The following is a 21,122-nucleotide window of genomic DNA, read 5'->3' as shown; positions in this document are numbered from 1 at the left end:
ACTGGACACCTGGCAACCCATTATGGGCTTGAGAGAAACATGGAAAGAAAGATGGGAGAGAAAAATGGGAAGGATGTATGAAACCTCAGGCAGTTTTGATACATTTCTAATAAACATTCAGAGCTAAATCCTCAGCTGGTGTAAACAGGCACAGCTCAAGGATCTAGCCCCCAAAACAAAATAATCTGAATCTCGACGTTTTTTGGAGAGAGCCAAGTGCATTTTTAAGAGCTAGCGGTTGCGTATGGGGCATAGGCAGTTACTAATAACTGTGTCACATAGCTTTTATTAGAGAATCTAGATATATTCCCCACTACTTTGTCCAGCATCTGTGTAATCATTTATCTGCAGTGAGTTTTACTGTAAATGTGATTACTTCCAAGAAGCAATTTTTCATGGCAGGGGTAAGCTTAGTACTTACAATATTTATTGTTTAGCTAGATGCATCATCTAAGCATCCAGGTTTCAAGCAAATATCTCAATCCTGCAAAGTGAACCCCACAGGCAGGTCCCCACTGATATCAACCAGGCTCCAAGCAGGGGGTAGACTCCTGAGTCTGCATGGACTCTGGTTGACTTCACTGAGACTGTACATGGGAACAGGATCTGTTTAACTTGCGTCTCTTTGCAGAATCAGGACTAAAAAGGGGAGACCTGGGACAGAGGGATTTAAAGTTTCATGTAACTGATGTGTGACCCTCAACTGTTTTGCAATTTGACTTTGGTTTGTACAAGCACCAAAAGTTCAGATTTTTATTTGAAGTTCATTTGAATTATCTGAATCTCCTGAGATTGCAGCTTTGGGCTTGAAATCTCATAAAAATAAACTCTGTCAGAGCTTTCTGTTACCTTCCATTTCCGAATAGCTATTATCTCTGCATTTAATGACTTTTGGTCCAACTGGTACCCAACAACTATAGTTAGAGGTTCAAAAATCTTTAAACTGGGAAACTGTAGAGTGGGGGAAAAAATTATCTAAATGCCTTTGAACCAGAAAAAAAGTTTAGTTCAGGTTCATCTTAGTTTTGATGAGGGCTCAAGAGGGTTCCTCACACGTCCCTAATCAGCATAAGTACTTCATTTAAATCAAATTGGGAAAATTTGACAGGTAATGCTTGTGTTATTCATGGTAATAAGGGAGAAGTGGCTGGATGCAGATTGTTAGAGGGTTTTCACAGGTCTCTTTGTCTTGATATATTTCGGTAATCTCAAAAATATTGGTTTACACACACAGAGCAATGATATTTTTGTCAAAGACAACAATATATCAACATTTTGAATCCCGTCTTCTCTCCATTCTTTTAAAGTTATCTGCATACTCAATAACTGTATTTTTAAGGCACATGTAGAAATCTGTCTTAATTTGTACAAACTACTCAGTTTGAAATGTTTCTGTGTTTAAAATTACGTGGGGAGTTTTACCTGCCTCATTCTTTTACCTGCCTGATTACAAATCACTTGAAGCTTCCAGTATAAAATCCTGACTTTATGATGACAGAATAATTAAGTGTTTATAAAAATCTGATCAAATGGAACATCAGAAGTTTGGGGCAGGTATTCTGTTATTAACCAGTGCTTAATGACAGCATTTCTTATCTTATAATTGTGACATGAAGAGGGAGCTGTAGCTCTTCTGAGACACAGTTCTGCCAGAACCAGCATATCCAGCCAAGCTTCCCGATTTCTTGTCTTCTTTTTCTCTGTCTCTCCCCTTCTCTCTCTTGTTCTCGCTCTCATTCACTTTCTCTCCCATTTTTTTGCCACTGTGCCAGATAAATTTAAATGTATCTGTTCAAGTGGAGATAATCCATGCAAATCAGAGGCACTGGCTCCCAGTGCTTGATTCACAAAGAGAACTCAGCTTCAGGAGGTCACTCATTCACAGCTGCTCCTCCCATAATATTTTTCCCCTCATTGCAGAACTGCTGCATGTATACAGTGACTGAAAGGACTCAATTTACTGCAACTGCAGCCTGGTTTTACTGACAACTTTCTTTAAAGGGGGACTTACCTTCCATCTGTCTTGTAAAGGTAGGAGCCTGATTCTTCTAAAGACATAATACCATCACTGTTTGCTCATTATTAGATGCCACTATAATGATGCATGTTCTTGTCATCAGTAGGTCCTAATATAATGCCAGGTGCCTGATGTTTTTGTTATTTATCTGTATAGGTGCAGTTGTTTAAGTGACTGTTATTCTAACATTTATTTAGCCAGCTATTTATCCTTTTTACAATGACAAGTAAGATTTTAACATAGAGGCTCTCTAGTCTACAAGTGCAACCTTCAATTAAGCTTTTTTCTTTTTCCTTTTAAAAAATGTTTTCCAATATCTGTTTAAGTCAATGCAGTGCAGTAGTCATCAAGTGAAAAGTCAATATTGTCAGGGGTTTCTGGCCTTGAACCTTCTTAGGGTGTTATCTTTGGAGCAGAACTAACTGTTGAAATGTTTTAAACATAAATAAAAAGGTCACCTTTTACTTTGCACTGTTGTATACAAGGAAACTGCAGGCCTTGTTGCAAATGGGCCTGTCAAATAATGTAGACCACAAGATAGACATATTTTTAATAGAATTGCCAGTAGTAACAGAAGTAATTAAATGTAACCATTATAGTTATAAGTGTGTTCATATCTATTTTTTGAAATGTTGAACATAAAATGCTTGGTTTTTTTAAAAAAAGAAAGTTAACTGGATCAAAACCAGTTTGGGGCATAATTCCTATAGACTGCAAAAAGCGGGGTGGGGAGGCAATTCAAGCGCTGTTTACTCAGTAAAGTTCTGACTTGAAGTGGGTATAACAAGAAATATGAAACTAGCACGTTTGAGAGCACACTGATTGTATGAAGGCAGACAGTAAGTCTGGCATCACTTCATGAACGTTTCTTTGGATTTGCTGGCAGAGTTTAGAGTTACATCTGAAATGTTGCTTTGACAGGACAATTTTAGATATATTCAAATACAATAAAATAATAGTTTTGAAGAGCAGCACAGTGCAGAAATTACAGCATTAGAATTCTTCTTCCTTAAATTTGTCCTTCGATAAAATTTGTCCTGTTTAGCAAAAAGAAAAGGAGTACTTGTGGCACCTTAGAGACTAACCAATTTATTTGAGCATAAGCTTTCGTGAGCTACAGCTCACTTCATCGTTTGTCAGCTGCAATTTGTAAATTATAATAATTAGTTTTGTATATATTATTCACATAGAAATGTTATCTAACTAACTTAGGAGTTAATAAAAACAACTGTAATTTTAAAAGTCTGTAACAGAATAGAGGTAAGAGGAAAATGTTGTAAAGCAGAATGGACAGAAAGAGGGGAAAGAAAAAAGTTTAAAACCATCAAAAACCTTCCCTAGTACCTTGAATAATACTGATGGTGTAAATCTTCAGTTTTAACATTATGGATTCAAATCTTTTAGTTAGCAGTCTTCAGGAAAATGTATTTGCTCTCCACATTAAGTATCCCAGTGCCCCAGAATGTCTATCTTTTCTCTTTGATATACAGTCTGCTTTTGAAAAAAATGCATTCTGATTTTTGTACAGTACAAACGAAAGGAGTACAGTACAAACGAAAGGAGCCTTGTCATTGTTAGCATAAAGAAGACATCTACACAAGTATTACTGTGCAGAGGGCAATCTTTCTTCCTCTGGCATTTGTTAGGTTACTGTACATAGAATTTAGCAGATAACTATCTTCTGCTTCTTGGCATTTTAGTTCCTATTGGTATGCAGGCTAGTCTGCTAGGATGGCAACTGACAAAGAAATACGTTTTATAGCAGCATGTAATAAAAGCCTTTCACAATGATGTAACAGAAATCTGACCTTTCTTTCTTATCCAGTAATTAGAATTGCTGTTAACTATTTTATGTGCAAGGGGGTTCTTTTAAGTAAATTCAAGTTACCTAGGAAGAACCAGTATCTGTTTTTGAACAATGCCTTCACACATTACGAATTTTAGAATCATTTCCAGATAGAAAGAGAGTGAGAAATTTCTCCATTCTGCTTGCTGCACACACAGCAATTTTGATTTAGAGATGGAGGAAAGAGTCCAGTGCAAATTCATTCTTCTTGCCTACTCCAGGAGCAAGAGCATTTATAGAATATTTTTTGGTATTACAAAAAAATAAAATGGGGATGGGGAATTTTAGATAGGAAAAGTGAACTTCAGAAAAGACCTTAGGGATCTTTTTGAATGGAAATTCTGGCCAATATAAAGTTGGGAGATAAAGGAGATCCCTATGGAATTTGATAATCAATGAGATGAGATCAGATAAATCAATACTGGAAATATGAAAAGGAGGGGGCAAAAGGACCTTTAGGAGGAAAAGCTTTTTCTAAGTGAATAAAAAAATGTTGTAGCAAACAGTTATTTTCGGCTTCCTTTCCTTCAACCAAATGGCCAATGTTTCACAGGTATGAAAGTGTTCCTTAAGTGAGTCATCACCATCATTTCACTAAGTAATTTCAGAATGATTGGTATGATTCTCCTCTTAGGTACACCAGGTTTACAGGTTGAATTCATTGATACACTGAAATAAATGAAAGGAAAATCAGGCCCTGCATTTTATATAAGTCTCTGAATTTATTTGCTAACCTTTCAGGAAACTCTCTAAAGATCTAACCCATATGTTAAGCTTCAAGTTAATTCATCCTGTGTAGTCTTCTAACCAAAATTATTAGGGCCCTTTACACCTGGTTTCTGTTTTCCACTGATGATGGTTTCTTCTTCATCATCTTTGAACTTGCCCTTGCTACGGTAACTCACTCAAACAACTCTTCAAGATAAGTTACCTTTTACTCCACTTTAATGTGCCTTGCAAGAGAATCTATAGGATGTGGTAAACCTTGTAGCTGTATATAATGCAGTGTACTTGCTCCCATCAGGCTCTTTTCTGCAGGTTTTACAGAGGATAGTTAAAAAGATAAATTATCATCTTAAAAGGATATTATAGAGATGGTTAATAAGTTCCATTCAACTTGTTAATTGTTCATTGAGGCCCAAGTTGCTTTCAGCTTTAACCAAGTCTAGTACCTTACAAATATATATATATAGAGAGAGAGTCTTTTAGCAATGAAGGGAACATATGATAGATCATGTAAGAAAATGTACAGCAATATAGGTTAGTAGGAAAGAAAACCTAAGTGGCTACAAGTTTATCAAGTAGTGAGATGTCATTGGTGACTTGCTACGGCAGCAGAAAAAGAATATGTGTTCCCCAGTGTGTCTCATCAGCTTACGTATTTGATTATATCATGCTCTCATTTTGCAATACCTGTCATAGCCTTGTACTCCAGAATACATTGCTGAAATATCATGCTGGAAATTTAGGCCTTTTATCTGAATGAATGCTGAATATGATTTCTATTGCAGAAAAAGCTTACTTATACGTCAAGGGGTTAAGAGCTGAATCAGGTCTGTAATTGACTGTCTTGTCTACTTTGAAGGTCTTCTCCATTTAAAAAAAAAAATCCTAAAGAACAAGATTGACATCCCTTTGCATTTTGGAATTTTTCAGCAGGTAAAGTGCTTGGTAATGACTCAAATTAACCTGAGGCTTTATCTGTCTTTCTTTCCTTGAAACTTCATTGAAGTTTTAGTAATAGTTAACATTTTTATGCAAACAACTGTTCTCATCAGAACACAGCATTCTGATGTCATATGCTTTTCTTTGTAATCTCCAGAGGGGTTTCAAAGTGGGCCCTTTTTTTCCCTACATGTCTCTGTTTTGGGGAGTCTAAATGAAAATGTCCTCAGTTGAAATGAACCAACAGAGGGTTCAGATAAAGGAAAATAAATGGAGTGGAAATGCATCTTTAAATGATTAGCCTGTGAAACTTTGAACATGGTTATCTGACGTTTTGTCAAAGAGTGTTATCTCTAAAGAAGAATCGAGCAAGGGAGCAGGTCCATACAGAAAAGCAATTGTTGCTTTACTTCTCTCTGTTTATTTGAGTTAGCTTGAACTGTCTCCCACTTTCTTTTCCTCCCAGTGTGCAAAGTTTAAGTATTACAAAAGCAGCCAGTAGGAATCTGATTCAAAAGCTATGCTCATTTGACCTTTGGACACAAAATATCTCACATAAACAACAATCAAACAGCCTTAACACATAATCAAGTGCAAGAAATATGCAGAACATGGGTGACGAGCAATTCAACAGTTTTAGAGTAGGGATAAAAAGAACAGATGAGACCACTTTGTTAGATCAGTTTTTTCTTTCCCTGATCCTCATCAACGTATCAGACTCTGTGGATTTGCCCGGCATACAGTACTCAGTACATGAGGCTAAAGCCACACAGCCAAATGCTTCACTGATTTACACCAGTGGGATTGAAACAGGTCTAAATCAGCTAAGAGACTGTATTTTAAAAGTATAGTTTATTTTTTTCATTCTTGAGAAATGTGAGTGTTAAACAAGTGTATAGTTAGCACATAATTATAAATTCATTTAAATTCTGTATGACACTGCCAAGTATTTTGCAAGAAGATTGCATTTGTTACATATCCATTTAATTTCCATCACTCTGTTAATGTTGCAACATTAAAAAATCTCTTAGATTGTTTCAGAAATATGCATTGGTGTGAATCAATTCTCAAAAGTGGACCCTTCAGTAACCAGCTGTTATTTCAACTTCTTCTCTTTGCTGCCAGGGTAATATAACTGTATGAGGATAGAAAAACCAGAATGCACCCAGTTTTCAGGTTCTGTTTGTGGAGAAATTCACTACTCTCAATATTGTATGTGGTGTTATAGGCATGCCGGTTCCAGGATATTAGACAGACAAGGTAGATGAGGTAATATCTTTTATTGGACAAACTTTTGTTGGTGAGACAGACAAGTTTGCTCTCATTCTCTCTCTGTCTTGTAAGCTTGTCTGTCTCACCAACAGAAGCTGGTCCAATAAAAGATATTACCTCACCCCTTGTCTCTCTACTACCCTAAATAAACTAATAGACCCAAAACTCGGACATTTGACTCACCTTTCTACAGGAGCCTGTGGTTCAAAAGCTGTATGCTTTAGCTAAGAGGACTACAACCAAAGGAGTAAATGCTTACTAAAGGGAATACAACCACTAACTAACCTATGCAATTTCTGTTCCCTGACCTTTGCACTGTGCTGTGTTCTGTGAGTCAGTGAAGTCAATAATAACAATGTAATGTTAACTATGACACTGTGACCTACAATAAAAAGTATAGGAGAGAAAGAAAGAAAAATTTCAGAATTAGACCTAATGTTCCTGGAATTATTTTATGCTCAGTATTCTTCTTCTGAGGCAAGGTAACATCCTCAAAGGATTTAGGGCATTCCTAGAAGAAAGATAGCAGATGAGATCATTTTTATTAAAACTTTCTTGTTCTCACAGAGCCCATTCTTGGTTCCTGCTGAAAAAGCTAGTTGAGGAAACAAGTTGTTTGTGAGGAAGGTTCCACAGATGTCAGATGTGTGAGTGGAATCATTCCTCATTTCCCTCATGCTACAGGACTGCTCTGCAGCCAGTTTTTCAACCACTGGGCTTCAGTAGCTTCTGCACTCTTCTCCAAGGGGTTTGCACAGCCTGGCTGTGTCAGTCCTAGATCAACCAGGTATTAACCTACATCTTTCTGGCCTTTCCCTGCCTTTCTGTATCCTGTCCCAAAACTCTCTACACTATAGCATACAGATGGCTTGATATCTCTGCACAAGCTTCTAATGTCTTGTCCCCAGCCATGCGTAGCATAGCCACATTAGTTTCATTGCCTAAGCAGGCCTCAAGCAATTATAGGACCAGTAAGAAACACACATTCTTTGTACTTTGGGACAAATCCTACAAACCTTACTTTTTTTGACTAAAAAAACATTTAAGGAATTGGCCCTTAGGAATCAAGACCAAAGTTTACAAACGTGGACACTGATCAGGGATGCCTTCTTTCATTTTGGAGCTCATTTTGAGAACAGATTAACAGAACTGCTGAGTACTCACAACTGCAGTCAAAGTCAATGTTAGTCACACGTGTTTATCACCTCAGAAAACCAGGCCCATGGTACTTCACTCAAGTTGGGCTCCCAAGATCTGTGGCCATCTTTAAATATTTGACTATAAATGTCTAAATCAGAAATGTATCATAAACTTGTGATGTCGTTGTTAGGTGCCTAGTTCCTGTTGTGGGTAAGGCAGGGGACTAGACACAGACAGACACATACATGCATACACACAGAGGATGCCATTGAGATAGTATAATGGGAAAGTGAAAGGCATTACCCAGATACTGGTTGCATGTATAGGACACATTTTACAGTTCTGCACATTTGGTTTTAATTTCTTTTGAAATTATGCTAATAGATTCTGATAGACTCAATCTGGCATTGATTTTCTTGGGATTTACTCTTTGTTGTTTAGTTTATATGTTCTCCCCAACATTCCTCTCTCCCTTCCCAGCCCCCATGCACTCCCCAAAAGATCCATCTTATGTCTTACATAAAACCTGTTTAATTTCCAATGAAAGATTATAGTAAGTGTGCTTTTAATGTAATTATGTCAGTCGTGGATGATAACATGTATTAGGCAGTGCAAACTACTGATTATCTGTCAGGATAAATCTGTTTATTTCAGAAATAGTAGTTTGACAACCCCCTCTTGTTAATCGTGAAAGTACATGCTAATGCCAGGTACTGTTTGATAGAATTCTGTCAGAGGAATGTGTTCACTAGACTTGTGCTTTGACATTCTTTACTCCTAGTTTTGCAAATTTTCTGCATATTCTTTACAAAAATGGATTCCAATGTTTGAGCAGAGCAGCTGATGTACAATTTCATTTCAGAGCTCGTCACAGGAAAGAATGACTTGTGAAAAGAGAGAATGGATTATAGGCTTATGCTGCAGTTCAGAATGTGCCCATGGCTGGGGTCATCTCTAGTAATGTCAATGCAGCCCATTTGTATTAACCTGGGGGGAAAAGAAGAAAGTGCGAGGAAAGGGGGGGAAAGTTAGATAAGTAATTTTTTTTTCAAAATCACTCTTTTTTTGGTAACGACAGCAGTTTCTAAATATGTTATGGATGAAAAAGAATATCGCCTGATGATGTGCATGGCATTCCATTTTGAGACAAAGGGCAGCATGAACCAAACATAGACAGCACTTAGAATGTTGTGAATTTGACTCAGCTTTTCTGTTGCAGGGAATGAATTTTATGTATTGGAAGTGAAAAAACAATGGAATATGGAAGCATAGTTTGCCAAAGCTTGCAAGAGGTATTTTGTCTGACTTTACTGCATTTTGATCATTTCATGAATGTCATAAAATGCTGAAAAGCAGAATAAAAATTGATATTTATAGTGACGTTTCGGGATTTTTAAATAGAAGCTCTGAAAATCTAAACAGACTTCACGCTCTCTGCAGCTGTTCCTCAAAACCCATTCTTGTTCTGGGGTTCGGTTTTGTTTTGTTTTTTTGTTTATTCTCCCCCTCATACACACATACCCTCAATTGGCCCTCATGTAAACATCTCTATCTTTCTCCCCAGAAGATTATGCATATCTTCATCTTATTTCAGAATTTACATGTATACTTTGCATATTTTTGCATCAGTGTGTCTGTTTTAAATTAGATAAAGGTTACTGCCATTCATAATCAAGAAGAAGGTGTATTAAAGGTCAGGATTCAATAAAAAAACTGATTAGATGTAGAGGTTTGTTCATATGATTCGGTATATCATTGGATAAGTAGAAATCATGAGTCAACAAATTAACCTCAGTATAATGGGCTACTTGCTTCATTAGGATCAGAAATGAGATTCACATATTTTTTCCAATAAACTACTTGTTTGTCTCCGTGTAATAAGAGGAGATACTTGTGTTGTTGGTTCTTAAGCACGGAGTATTTTTATAATTTAATTTGGTTAAAATGTGACATGAATGACAATTATTATGTTAAAAACAGAAATAAGGTATAGTGACTCCAAATATATTTTGAATTAATATGGATATCAATTATATGAATATAATTTGCTACAAAAATAGGTTATAATTCTAAATATGCTTTCCTGTCTTTGTACATAGGTTTTAGCTTGAGCACATTAGGAAAAATTCAGTGGGTAATTTAGTTAAGTGCAGACATCAGGGGGATGTTTAGACTAGCAAGTGAGGATGGACTAAGAGGAAAAATGGACTTGTGGTTAAGGCATCCTTGGTTCAAATTTTGGTTCTGTCACAAACTTGTTTGGGCAAGCCACTTAATCTCTCTCTGACTGAGTCTTGATCTGCAAAATAAGGAAAGACAATAATACTCCCTTTCTCACAGGGGAGTTGATGTTTAATGTTTCTGAGGTGCTGAGATGCTATAATATTGAAGACTGGCAAGTAGATCAAACTGGTGTTAGGAAACAGCGCCACTTTACCATACACTAAACTAAGGAAGGACAGATACTTCTATGTAATTTCATAAGACCACATTCCCTATTTTAGAAATGTGTCAATTAATTGGATTGGACAGACTTAGTGCCCTCTTTCCTCACCCCAGTGTAAGCTTTGCTTCTTTACTGTGAACTTTTGCCACTGTTTCAACTTACAACACAGCAAAAAATCAATTTGAAAAACAACATTACAATTAAAACAGTTATACATGTCAAACATTTCAGACATTGTGTAATTCTTTAAGCTTTCTTCACGTCTGTGGAGAATAACTATCAGGTTACTACTTGTACTATTTTTTCGTGGGTATGGTTGACTATAAAACCCTAAGTATGAAGGAAAATTAGACGTGCCTGTTAGCAGTCTAAACTTACACCCTCTGGTTTTCGAATACTATGTAGGTAAGCTTTCCTCTATAAATATACTGGGGGTTGCTCATGATTAAAGCTAGAAGATCACAACTTATGCTAACTGTTGTCTGTTGTTCACACACCTTATTCTCTCCCTGGTTTTAATGGGAAGTCAGAAATTTGCATTGACCCACTGTGAAAGTTTCTTAGGATATCCTTGGAGTTTCTGATGTTTTAGTCAGCTTGAGGGTTGATTAAGACTTTTATTCTTCCAAGGTCAATTGTGTTCTATTCAGTTCAATTTGGTTGTAAAGTGTACTCAGACTTTTGGATGTGACCTCGTGTAATGAGTTTACACCTAGATATTAAAATATTGTGGCATTTCTTGTAATGATAGAGTCTGGCTCAGTGTCACTTATCAGATTTTTCCCTTCCCCTTTGTTCTGAAGTGTATTGCGCACCAGTAGTTGCCTTAGCACCCCATAAGTGGCAGGATCTCAGTTGCAAGTGAAGGAAAGTAATGCCTGTGGGCAAGCCCCTGAAGTGCACTGGAGCTGGAAGTAGTAAGCTATAGGACCTGAGTGGAAGTAGCCTGAGATACTTTTTCTGTGCAGAGCAGACACCAGCAGAATGGCTCAGTGGGCTATGTGGGAGCATGGCCAGAGATGGTCCTTCTTGCAGTATGGAAAGTTGCAGGATGCATCATCCCTCAATACCGCTCTCCCACCTGCCGTACCTCATGAAGGAGAGCCTTGGCTAACTCTTTTAGAATCATGGAACTCCATCAGATCTACTGCCCAGGTTCTCTGGTAACATTCCAAGGAGCACTACCTCTGAATTTCAGGTATCTCCTGTATTGGTGAGCCGACAGTGAGGCTACCTGCACACTCTCTTCCAACAACATAACCAAAAAGCCACATTTGGCTCTGTATTCTTATAGGAGAAAATCCCATATTCTCGACTGCAGCTGTGGAGATCCCACAGGAAGGGAACCATTGCATTTTTGCTGTGTGGAGGAAAGGAAGGGCTGAACTATTCTATTCTATTTAAGCTGCATTCAAATACTGTGGTGATGAATGTGGTATAAGATCCTGAATAGAACAGAATAGAATTTTAGGAGGTCTTGAAGAGGATGTGCATCCCCTTTATCAAACCAACTTTCTAAGCACTTCCTGTGCAGCTGAGGGCACAGCATGGCGGCCTAGAAGAGGGTGGAACTGGAGGATCTGCCTCTCTGCAGATTCTTTTCTCCTCCCCTGTAGCCGAGGCGGTATGTAAAGAACTGTACAGACTACTTCAGCAGTTTGACTAGAGTAGCCTTCATTCAGCAGACATTCCATGGTCTGGAGGATGGAGTCTTCCTCTTCTCCCTGAAGCACATCATATAACCTCTCAATGGTCACCTATCACTGTGGTGCCCACTTCACCTTATCGGCACTGGGTACAAGATAGTGGGCTTGGGATTTGGTTTGGGATCTTTGAGAACAGAAGGTGATGGGAGTCATGAACCTCCAAGTTCTACTCCGGGCTGGGCCGCTGACTTGTTATGTTCCTTCCATAAAGTCACTTAAGCCTAGGGTGACCAGATAGCAAGTGTGAAAAAACGGGACAGGGGGTGGGAGGTAATAGGCACCTATATAAGAAAAAGTCCCCAAAAACAGGACTGTCCCTTTAAAAACAGGACATCTGGTCACCCTACTTAAGCCAAAATTTTCAAATCTAAAGATGTGTACCTAAATCCAGGTTTAAACACCCAGACACCTGTTTTTAATATGTGATGCTGAGTACCCACAACTTCAACTGACTTCAAAGGGAGCTGTGAGCATTCAGAAGTCCAAATCTATGAAAATCACTGATTTCTTTAGGTGCCTAATTTAGGCACCCAGATTTAAAAATTTTGCCTGTTGTTGTTTATATTATTATTTGTATTAGCACAGCACCAAAGAGCCTTAGTTGTGAACCAGGACCCGACTGTGCTAGGTGCTTTACCTTTATTTCTTTTTCTTATTTTTCTTATATGTAAAACCTAGAATACTTACCTACCTCAGAGGGATATTGTGAGGATTCATTGTTTAATATTTGTATAGTGGGTTGGAAAATAAATGCTGTATAAATGTTAAGTATCATTATTCATGGTAGAAGGTAAAATATTATTTATTCATATTTGAAAATAGATTGCATTAATTTGGAGTATACCCTTAAGTCCAAGCATTCGTATTGTCTGCAAAACACATACAAAATAAGGGCCACGTGCATAATTTGCAAATAAAATACATACACAAAGCCTGTAGTAATTTAAACAATAATCCAGAGCAACAATATCTACAGCTTTTTAAACAACTCACAAATGCACACTCCCAGACAAAGAGAGAGAAATGAACTAGTAAGATGTACATGTAATAAAAACCACCTGTTATAATCTTTTACTCTTATCACCTTTTGTTCTTCCCATACCCCTCTCCTTGATTAATTGTGATCCATTGCTGACTTATAGTGGGATCCCAGTAGCAGGGGCCTATCTTTTATTTGTCTGTAAAACTCTGGTCCTACTCCCAATATATATATATATATATATATATATATATATATATATATATATATACCCTCTGATGGAACAATTGTCCATCAGAGAATGCAGTTCCATTGTAATTGAAACGCTTTGCAAAAGCATGTGTCGATTGCATGAACATTTCATTCTGAAGAAAAATCAGAGGGGAAAAAGTTCCAAAAATGTCCTGTTTTGACATTTTTTGGAACAAAACATTTTGTTTTTTGACTTTTAGTTTTGAAATGTTTGTATTTTTATTAGCTATTATAATATAATATAAAAAAATTAAAAGTCAACATCAAAACAAAACATTTCTATTTTTGTCTAAACAAAATGTTCTAATAGATCTAAAACAAATATATTTTCTTTCACAGAGAATTTTCAGTATGAAGCCATACTTCAAAATCTTGAAATCCTTTGTTCCAAGTTGGAACAAAACCTTAAAATTTCTACACATTGACTTCAGTGATGCAGCACAGTGGCTGAAGCACAGTATAAACAATACTGATAATCTGCCTGTTTTATATGTCTAGATGCAACATATGAGTACACACTCATTCAAGTCTGACTCTGAGATTCATCTGTGATAGAGAAACTTCCTATTGAAAATCAAAGTATGTTTTCTATATATTTCAGTTTTTAGTAATTTTTGGCCTAACAACTGTCATTTAGAAACAGGTATTTCATGGTGCTATCACATTAGATTGTGATTTTAATACATCTAGAGTTATTTAATAAGGCAGCATGTTAAGACTAGGACACTGACTAATAAGTTTGTTCAAGCAGACTTTCATTTGGGCATCAGGAATAAGTGCTCTGTCTGTTTGATCAATTTCTGTACTAAACACAGATGTTGTTATTTGTCAAATACTAACTGTTTTAATGGACCATTCTTCATGATCTTTAACAACTATAAATTGATTTGTGGGATTCAGATGTCACAGCACAATCCAGATATGTTCCAAGAATCCAAGTTTAAGCAAACTACAGTACAAAAGAAATAAATGTTTTAATTTACTCTGGGGACAAAGTATATTAAGCAAAATAATCAGGATTTCACAACAAGCACTGAGTCAAGGATATTATTTTTCTGCAAAGCAGATAATATAATAATCAATCTAGACAGCTACTGTATGTCTTCCAATAGTTACCACTTTAATGAAGGTAAGCTCTAAGAATTCTATTTAGACTTTAAGACCTTTACATCTTGAACCATCAAAAATAATCAAACGTTTTAAATCTGCTTTATTGATTTCTTATTTGTAAACCGCAAACTCTCAAGATAGGTTAATTTTCACATTTACCATTTATAATTATTTTCTGTTATCGCCTTGTTTTAAAAGAGAGAGAGCATTCAGGCTCTCTTGCCCAAACTATCCATTTTTTGCCATTTAACACAAATAAAGAAGAAATAAGTTGTCTTTTCTAAGAGATTTAACACAAACGTATAGGTCCTTGGAGTACAAAGGAATGTGCAAGCTTCCTTTATCTTGTAGTCTCATTAACAAATCAATCTTTTATGCATTTCATACATAATGCTCCATGTGATTATAAAACCCAGCCCACATAGATTAATGAAGTTTGCCCCAACCTGAAAAGGGAGACACATGCTATTGAGAAAAATGACCCAGCTCCCAAATCTTCCATGAGAACTGTGAAAGCCATTCTTTTGGGAAATGTTCAAAGAGAGACCAAATGTGATAATAAAAGTTCTCAATGCTAGCAGGTTTGCCCTAGAATAGTACTTTGGAAATGTGAGGTGCAACAGAAAGGCAATCTGCCAGATACTGATTAAATTTCAGTCACCTATCCAAAGCAGTCCCTAGTTGCTTATAAAATGCTCCATATAATTACAGTAACTACAGTTTTAAAGCAATTTACACATTGGCCTTTATCGTTGGTCTCTCTTTGTAGGTGATTTCTACTTTAAAATCAATATTCTTAAAATAAATGTTAACAAGATGTATTAAATTTTAGTCACATGGACCATTTTTAAAGTCAATATCAAATATCTTCCCAGGAACTCCTCTTGGCATTTGCGGGAGCTTAGCTGTAATCAAATGTCATACCGTCTATATACTAAGCCATCATTGTTTGGTTACTTCAGTGTGGTATGTCACTTAACCACATTGAAAACTGTTATGGAGTTAGAAGTGGATACTAAATAAAACCGCAAAACATAACCAGGATGAAGTAACAGTAAGGGCTAAATTCTGTCCTTTGTAAATTACCCAGGTGCAAATGCCAGATCAATGCAAAATTCTGTGCCATTTAAGCTGTGTGGTTAGCTTCCTATCCATTCTGTAAAGCAGATAGCAGAAGAGGCATTAGGAGAGCTGTGGGAGGCACACTGGCAGATCAGTACTGTGATATCCAATGTTATGCCAGTATAACTGCATGGGAGTAAATAATGGAGTTACACTGGTATAAAACTGAACTCCATTGGTTACTCCATTGGACTTGTACTGGCATACAGCTGGAGTAATGCTCCAGTGAATCATGTCCTTCATAGTCCGTAAATCTGGTCCCAGTAGAATTACATTGATATAAACTGGAGTAACACAGTAGTGAATCAGGCACTATGTGCTGGCAATAGCAGGTGTGAGGCTACAGGTAGCTTTAAACATGTTTTGTTTTGATTAGTTAGTTCAAGGTGTCTCTTCTGGCTGCTAAGCACAGAAAACCTCTTTAGTTAGGCTACATCTTGTTGTTACCAAGATTATTATACTAACTGGGGCAAATATTATTTGAAGCACATTTGTGTTTGTGTAGGAAAACTAGGGTCAGTAGAGATCATCCAAAAGGTTGTTCCACAAAGGATTATCTTGGATGATATTTTTGAAAACTGTCACATATTGCAAAAAGGGCAAAGCACTTGTAACTCTTGTGATTGATCCTCTGTCAAGTCATGATTGCTGTCACCAACAGGTTATATTCCTGAAACAAAGCAGTAGGAACAGCACCATTTCCAGTTAGTCAAACTTGTTAGTCTTCCAGCACTATTTTCTTCTGATCTCTTTCCATGCTTTTTTCTCTCAAATTATAAGATATTCACTTACAATTGAAAAGAAAAACAGACAAGATGTGTACATAACGAAGCACATCTCTATAGCTTACTGTCACAGCTAGAGCTTCACGAATAACAGATTTTTCTGAAAAATTCTGAAAAACCGGAAAACAATCATTTTGGGTCAATCCAAAAATTAATTTTGAAAAAATTTGGGCTAGATCAAAAAGTTAAAATTATTCATTTCAAGTTAAATGAAAAGTTTTGTTTGACCCAAAACAAAATGTTTTGTCTCAATTTTGAGCATTTATTAATATTTTATATTGTAATAATTTATATTTTAATATTTAAATATTTTATATTTTAAAATTACAGAAATTTCAAAACAAAAAAACCATTTCAAATATAAAAATCAAAACATTTCATTTTGAAAATTTTCATTTTAATTTTTTAGGATTTTTTTTAGATTTGGTTGTGTTTTTTACCAAAATAATTCAGCAAATCAATATCAATTCACTAAATATTTTGGTGTCACTGAATCTGCATTTTTAGCTTAAAACAGTTTCAGCTGAAAAATTTCACCCAACTCAAGTCATAACCTTACATGATCTCCCCAGCTGTTTGTGGTTCCTTGCTGTGATCTGTGTAGTTTTGTGTCTGGTCCTGCAAACATTACCAAGTGCTGTGGAATTGACTACTCATGGCAGTAATCATTACAGTTGGTACTGAGAGTTTTCACAATTGGGACTTTAGGCCCCACCCAGCAAAGCACTAAAGTATATTCTTAACTTTAGCCATGAATTCAATGGAACTACTCACATGCTCAAAGTCAAATTCATGCTTTAGTATTTTGTTATGTCAGTCTGTGATTTGGTGCACAAGCACCTCACTAGAAAGGAGCATGAGTTCCTGTGGGTTCAATTAGCCCTCCCCTGCCTCATCACGTGCATTAGATATCAGGTGTAGAGTGGGCAATTAAAAGGAGAAGGCCTAGCTCAGCTGGTAGATAGATGAACCTCCTGGTGGGGGAGACCAACCAAAGGAATGGTTGTTTGAAAAGAGGCCCTGAGTGGAAAGGAAGGGTCCTGCTGAAAACTTATTGGATGACTCTATTTTGAGTTTTTGGTTTTCTCTTAATTTTGGACTTTAATACCCTGGATGGGGTGAGACTCAAGCATGTCTTAGTCAGAGGACTAAAGCACCACTGCATTGGACCCCAGGATAACTGGCGAAAGACTGTCAAAGACTCAACTGACTAGTGAATAGTAGGTCATGTGGCCACAAGGATGCATCATGGAAGCAAGCCCTGTCATGGGGTCTTACATGTTAAAGTCCCAATGAAAGAGTCTCTTTTCAAATTGTCTCTGAGGTGCTATGCATACTCATCATGCTATCTAAATAATAAATAGAAATACTAAATCTGTGGCACATGAACCAATCTAATAGGTATGTTAGAACCAAAAAGCAGATGTGTAGCTTTCTTTTCACTTAATCTTAGGCATGCTATAAAATTCTGCCATGGTGTCTCTCAAAGAAAAGACAACACATTGTGCAATGTAAGACAGTTAAACACAATCCAGCTGTTCAGTAGAAAACATATCCCTCCCTAAATGTACATGTATGGAGAAAAGTAGAAAAAATAAAAAAGTATTCCTTCATAGCCTTTGCTGAATGCACAAAACCTGTCTAACAATATAAGAGTCTCAACTGTCCACATGAATCATAAAAAATAACAAAATAAGACCTGCATCTGTTAATAGATTAGCATACATGATCAGTGTGGCCATGTATGCTATCTATTAACATATATAAGTCCAATCGATCTGTGTCATCCCACAGCAAAAGTTTCAGTTCACTAGAGGAAAAAATTACCATGTCTAGGAACTAAATTCTGTAACTCCAGTAGGGAGAACTGGAGAGACCACAACAAAATAGCAGCCTAGTAAATTGTACTCAACCTTGGTACATTCAAGTGAAGTTCCAAATCACATATTTTATAATCAATGATTTTTATCCTGCTTGGGTGGAAAAAACAACTTAGTGCTACATTCTTCTTTCCAATCAACACAACAGATTTCTTAGCCATTCTCAGATAAGGGTGGAACTTTGACTTTTATGTTGTCTTCCTTGCCCCCTCCATTTCATACCTATTAGCCCCAGAAATAAATGTCATCAATAACATATGAAATCACTGACAAGATAAGCAACTGATTAGTTGATCAGTGTTTCCTCTTTTTTTCTAATATATATATTTTCCAACAATAATGATTAGATTTATAGAAATATAATCATTTCCTTTACTAAAATAAAATTATGTTTGACATTAACAAAAGGTCAGGTGTCATGCTGTAAACCACAATGAGTATTGCCTTTAAGGAATATTGAATTAAGAGGTACATATATTTGACAAAGTATAGAATTCAAATAGCTGCCATGTGAGCAGTGCCCTTTTACATGCCATAGATTTATTGACATTTGCTAACTATAAAAACTTAAAACAGTTTGCATTTAATGAGTACTATCAATTTTAAAACTAATAACACCTCATGTAAGAATAGTAAATTTTCAACTAAAGGCTCTGATTTTGCACACACAAATTAGACATCCAAATGTTAATTTGTGCACCCATATGCCAGTGTTGTCCATGTAAACAAGTGTGTGCTCACTTTTGTAGGCACAATTACTTGCACAAATGTGCACATGAAGAATCACAAGCGATCAATTCTCTGCATACAGTAAGTAAATATGCAAGGAGATTTTTTAAAAAAAAATTGATACACTTGAGGTAGTCTTTCATTATTGTAGACATAATAGCCTCTCCTAAATATTTATTATCCACATCACAAATTCATCATACAGTTCAGAATGACTGTCTCTCCTTGACAGGAGTATCAGATGTGGCACAGGTCGAAATCATTGGCCTTGTCTTTACGGCCAAAAAAGGTGCAATATTTTTTATTCAATGTAGCTAATATATATGAGCTATCCTGAGGTAAAACAGTGAAGACATTATACCCTTCCCAGGGTTGATCTCATCTAATTTATTTAGTGATAAAATTAAAGTGACATGTATTTTCCTCAGGAGAGCTCACATGTAAGTTACCCTGAGCTAAAAAGCACACCTTTTTTAGCCACCTAAACAAGACTATTGTTGGAGTTATGCCAGAGCTTGACAGGACAAAGCTAGTATATCTTATTCTCCCTCTCTGCATCCCACCTATGCTAACATGTAGAAATGGTGGGACCACAAGCCTGCTCCCATCTCTTCCAGTCCCCTTTAAAGTCCTAAGGCCAGTGCTTCTAACCTCATGGAGTCTCTCTGACCTGTGGCCTTTTCCCTCTCAAATTGACACTCTCAAATCCTTAGCCACTGATCTCCTTTCTCAGAGATGTGCATTTTATTTACAAAGAACCAGTTACCATTAACTAGTTAACAAACCTGAAGAAGAGCTCTGTGCAGCTCAAAAGCTTGTCTCTTCCACCAACTGAAGTTCTGAAGTTGATCTATTAAAAGATATTACCTCACCCACTTTATCTCTCTAGTTAACATTAAATTAAGAACAATAGTCTATAATGTATTTTTTCCTGTAAAACAAAGTAAAAGAGCAGAGACACAGTATATAACGGTGAGCATGTGTTGTTTCTCAGAAGCTGATCATATACAGAACCACTGGATTTGTTATGAGAGTTGCCATGATGGATAGATAGGATGCTAGTTTCTACTGAACAACAGAATAAATATAGTCACAAATCATTCAAAGTCAGCACTCAATTTTCAAACACGGGTGCTTTAACAGTACTGCCACATCCTGTATTCAGTCTATTAAGTCAGCACTCAGGCAAATAAAGCAGCCATTTGAGTGACAATTTCAACATCCAAATGAGGGATTTGGAGGTCCACTTTGGAAAACTATGCACTGGCCTTTTGTATTTATGTATTTATAGGTCTGCTCACAGGATCACATTTTTAAATTTTTATTTAATTATTAATTTAATTCCAGACTTATTCATCCATCATTTGCAAAATGATGAGACAATGGGAAATGAAAAGTTATTGAATATGGGCAAGTGTGATGGAGGAGAAAAGTCCCTTTTGTGCTTTTTTCCCCCTAAGTAAAACTGCCCCCCAGTTACTGTATCTTAATTATGGATACAACTTGTAAGAGTGGAACCAGAGATATAAAATAGCATTTGGAGAAATAACCTTATTATTCAGGAGTGGATCAGAAATGTTATCTCCCTAATAAGGTAATGATGATAATTTTGGGTATTCCACCATTTTTCCAGTAATGTTCTCTGTCTTAGGTTATTTGCCATCTTGCAGAGATTGCTGGGTATCAGTTTAGAATATGAATCAATGAAACAATCCCTTCAGTACTTATGTTACCTGTTAAACTTGGCTTCAGATAGTTAATGCAAATTTCTATCTACTATGTGTTTTCTGTCCCCCAGTCTCTCATCTTCCTCATTTTCTCTTCCTTTATTTTATTTTATATATTTTTTTTCAAATGTCAGTTACAGCATGCCTGGCTGAGGGAAGCAGCAGGTGGCTTTTTTCTGAAGTGACACCGGAGCTGGTCTGTGAAACAACCATGCATAGAGTTGTTCCTGATAGGGAGCACCCAGTTTTCTCTGTGACAAGCGTGCAGGGATGGAGGCTGGTGCTTAATAAACCAGGAAGACTATTTTTAAAAGCAGGATTCTTTCTGCCACTTCTAGATTTGCAAAACATGGCTCCTGCTTCACACAGGAGACAGGGAGATGTAAATGTCAAAAGTTTATTTCTGTTTAAAGGGACTCATTTTACCACTCCAAAGTTGATTTTTC

The 21,122-nt window shown here is 36.5% G+C and overlaps 1 protein-coding gene across 2 annotated transcripts in view; it reads left to right on the top strand.

Annotated features, from left to right (window-relative positions):
* The first annotated feature begins 1,732 nt into the window (after positions 1 to 1,732).
* The window catches only part of ADGRL2 (adhesion G protein-coupled receptor L2), a 477,785-nt gene continuing 458,395 nt past the window's right edge, over positions 1,733 to 21,122 (top strand). For both annotated transcript variants that reach the window (XM_084636460.1, XM_084636456.1), the window contains exon 1: positions 1,733 to 2,031. The gene's annotated coding sequence lies outside the window, so the exon portion shown is untranslated. The remainder of the gene's footprint in view (positions 2,032 to 21,122) is intronic.

This window comes from Lepidochelys olivacea (assembly GCF_965140295.1).
Source record: "Lepidochelys olivacea isolate rLepOli2 genome assembly, chromosome: 8".
Lineage (NCBI taxonomy): Eukaryota > Metazoa > Chordata > Testudines > Cheloniidae > Lepidochelys > Lepidochelys olivacea.
The sequence above is the reverse complement of the archived record's forward strand: the minus strand, read 5'-3'. Positions and strand labels throughout refer to the sequence as shown.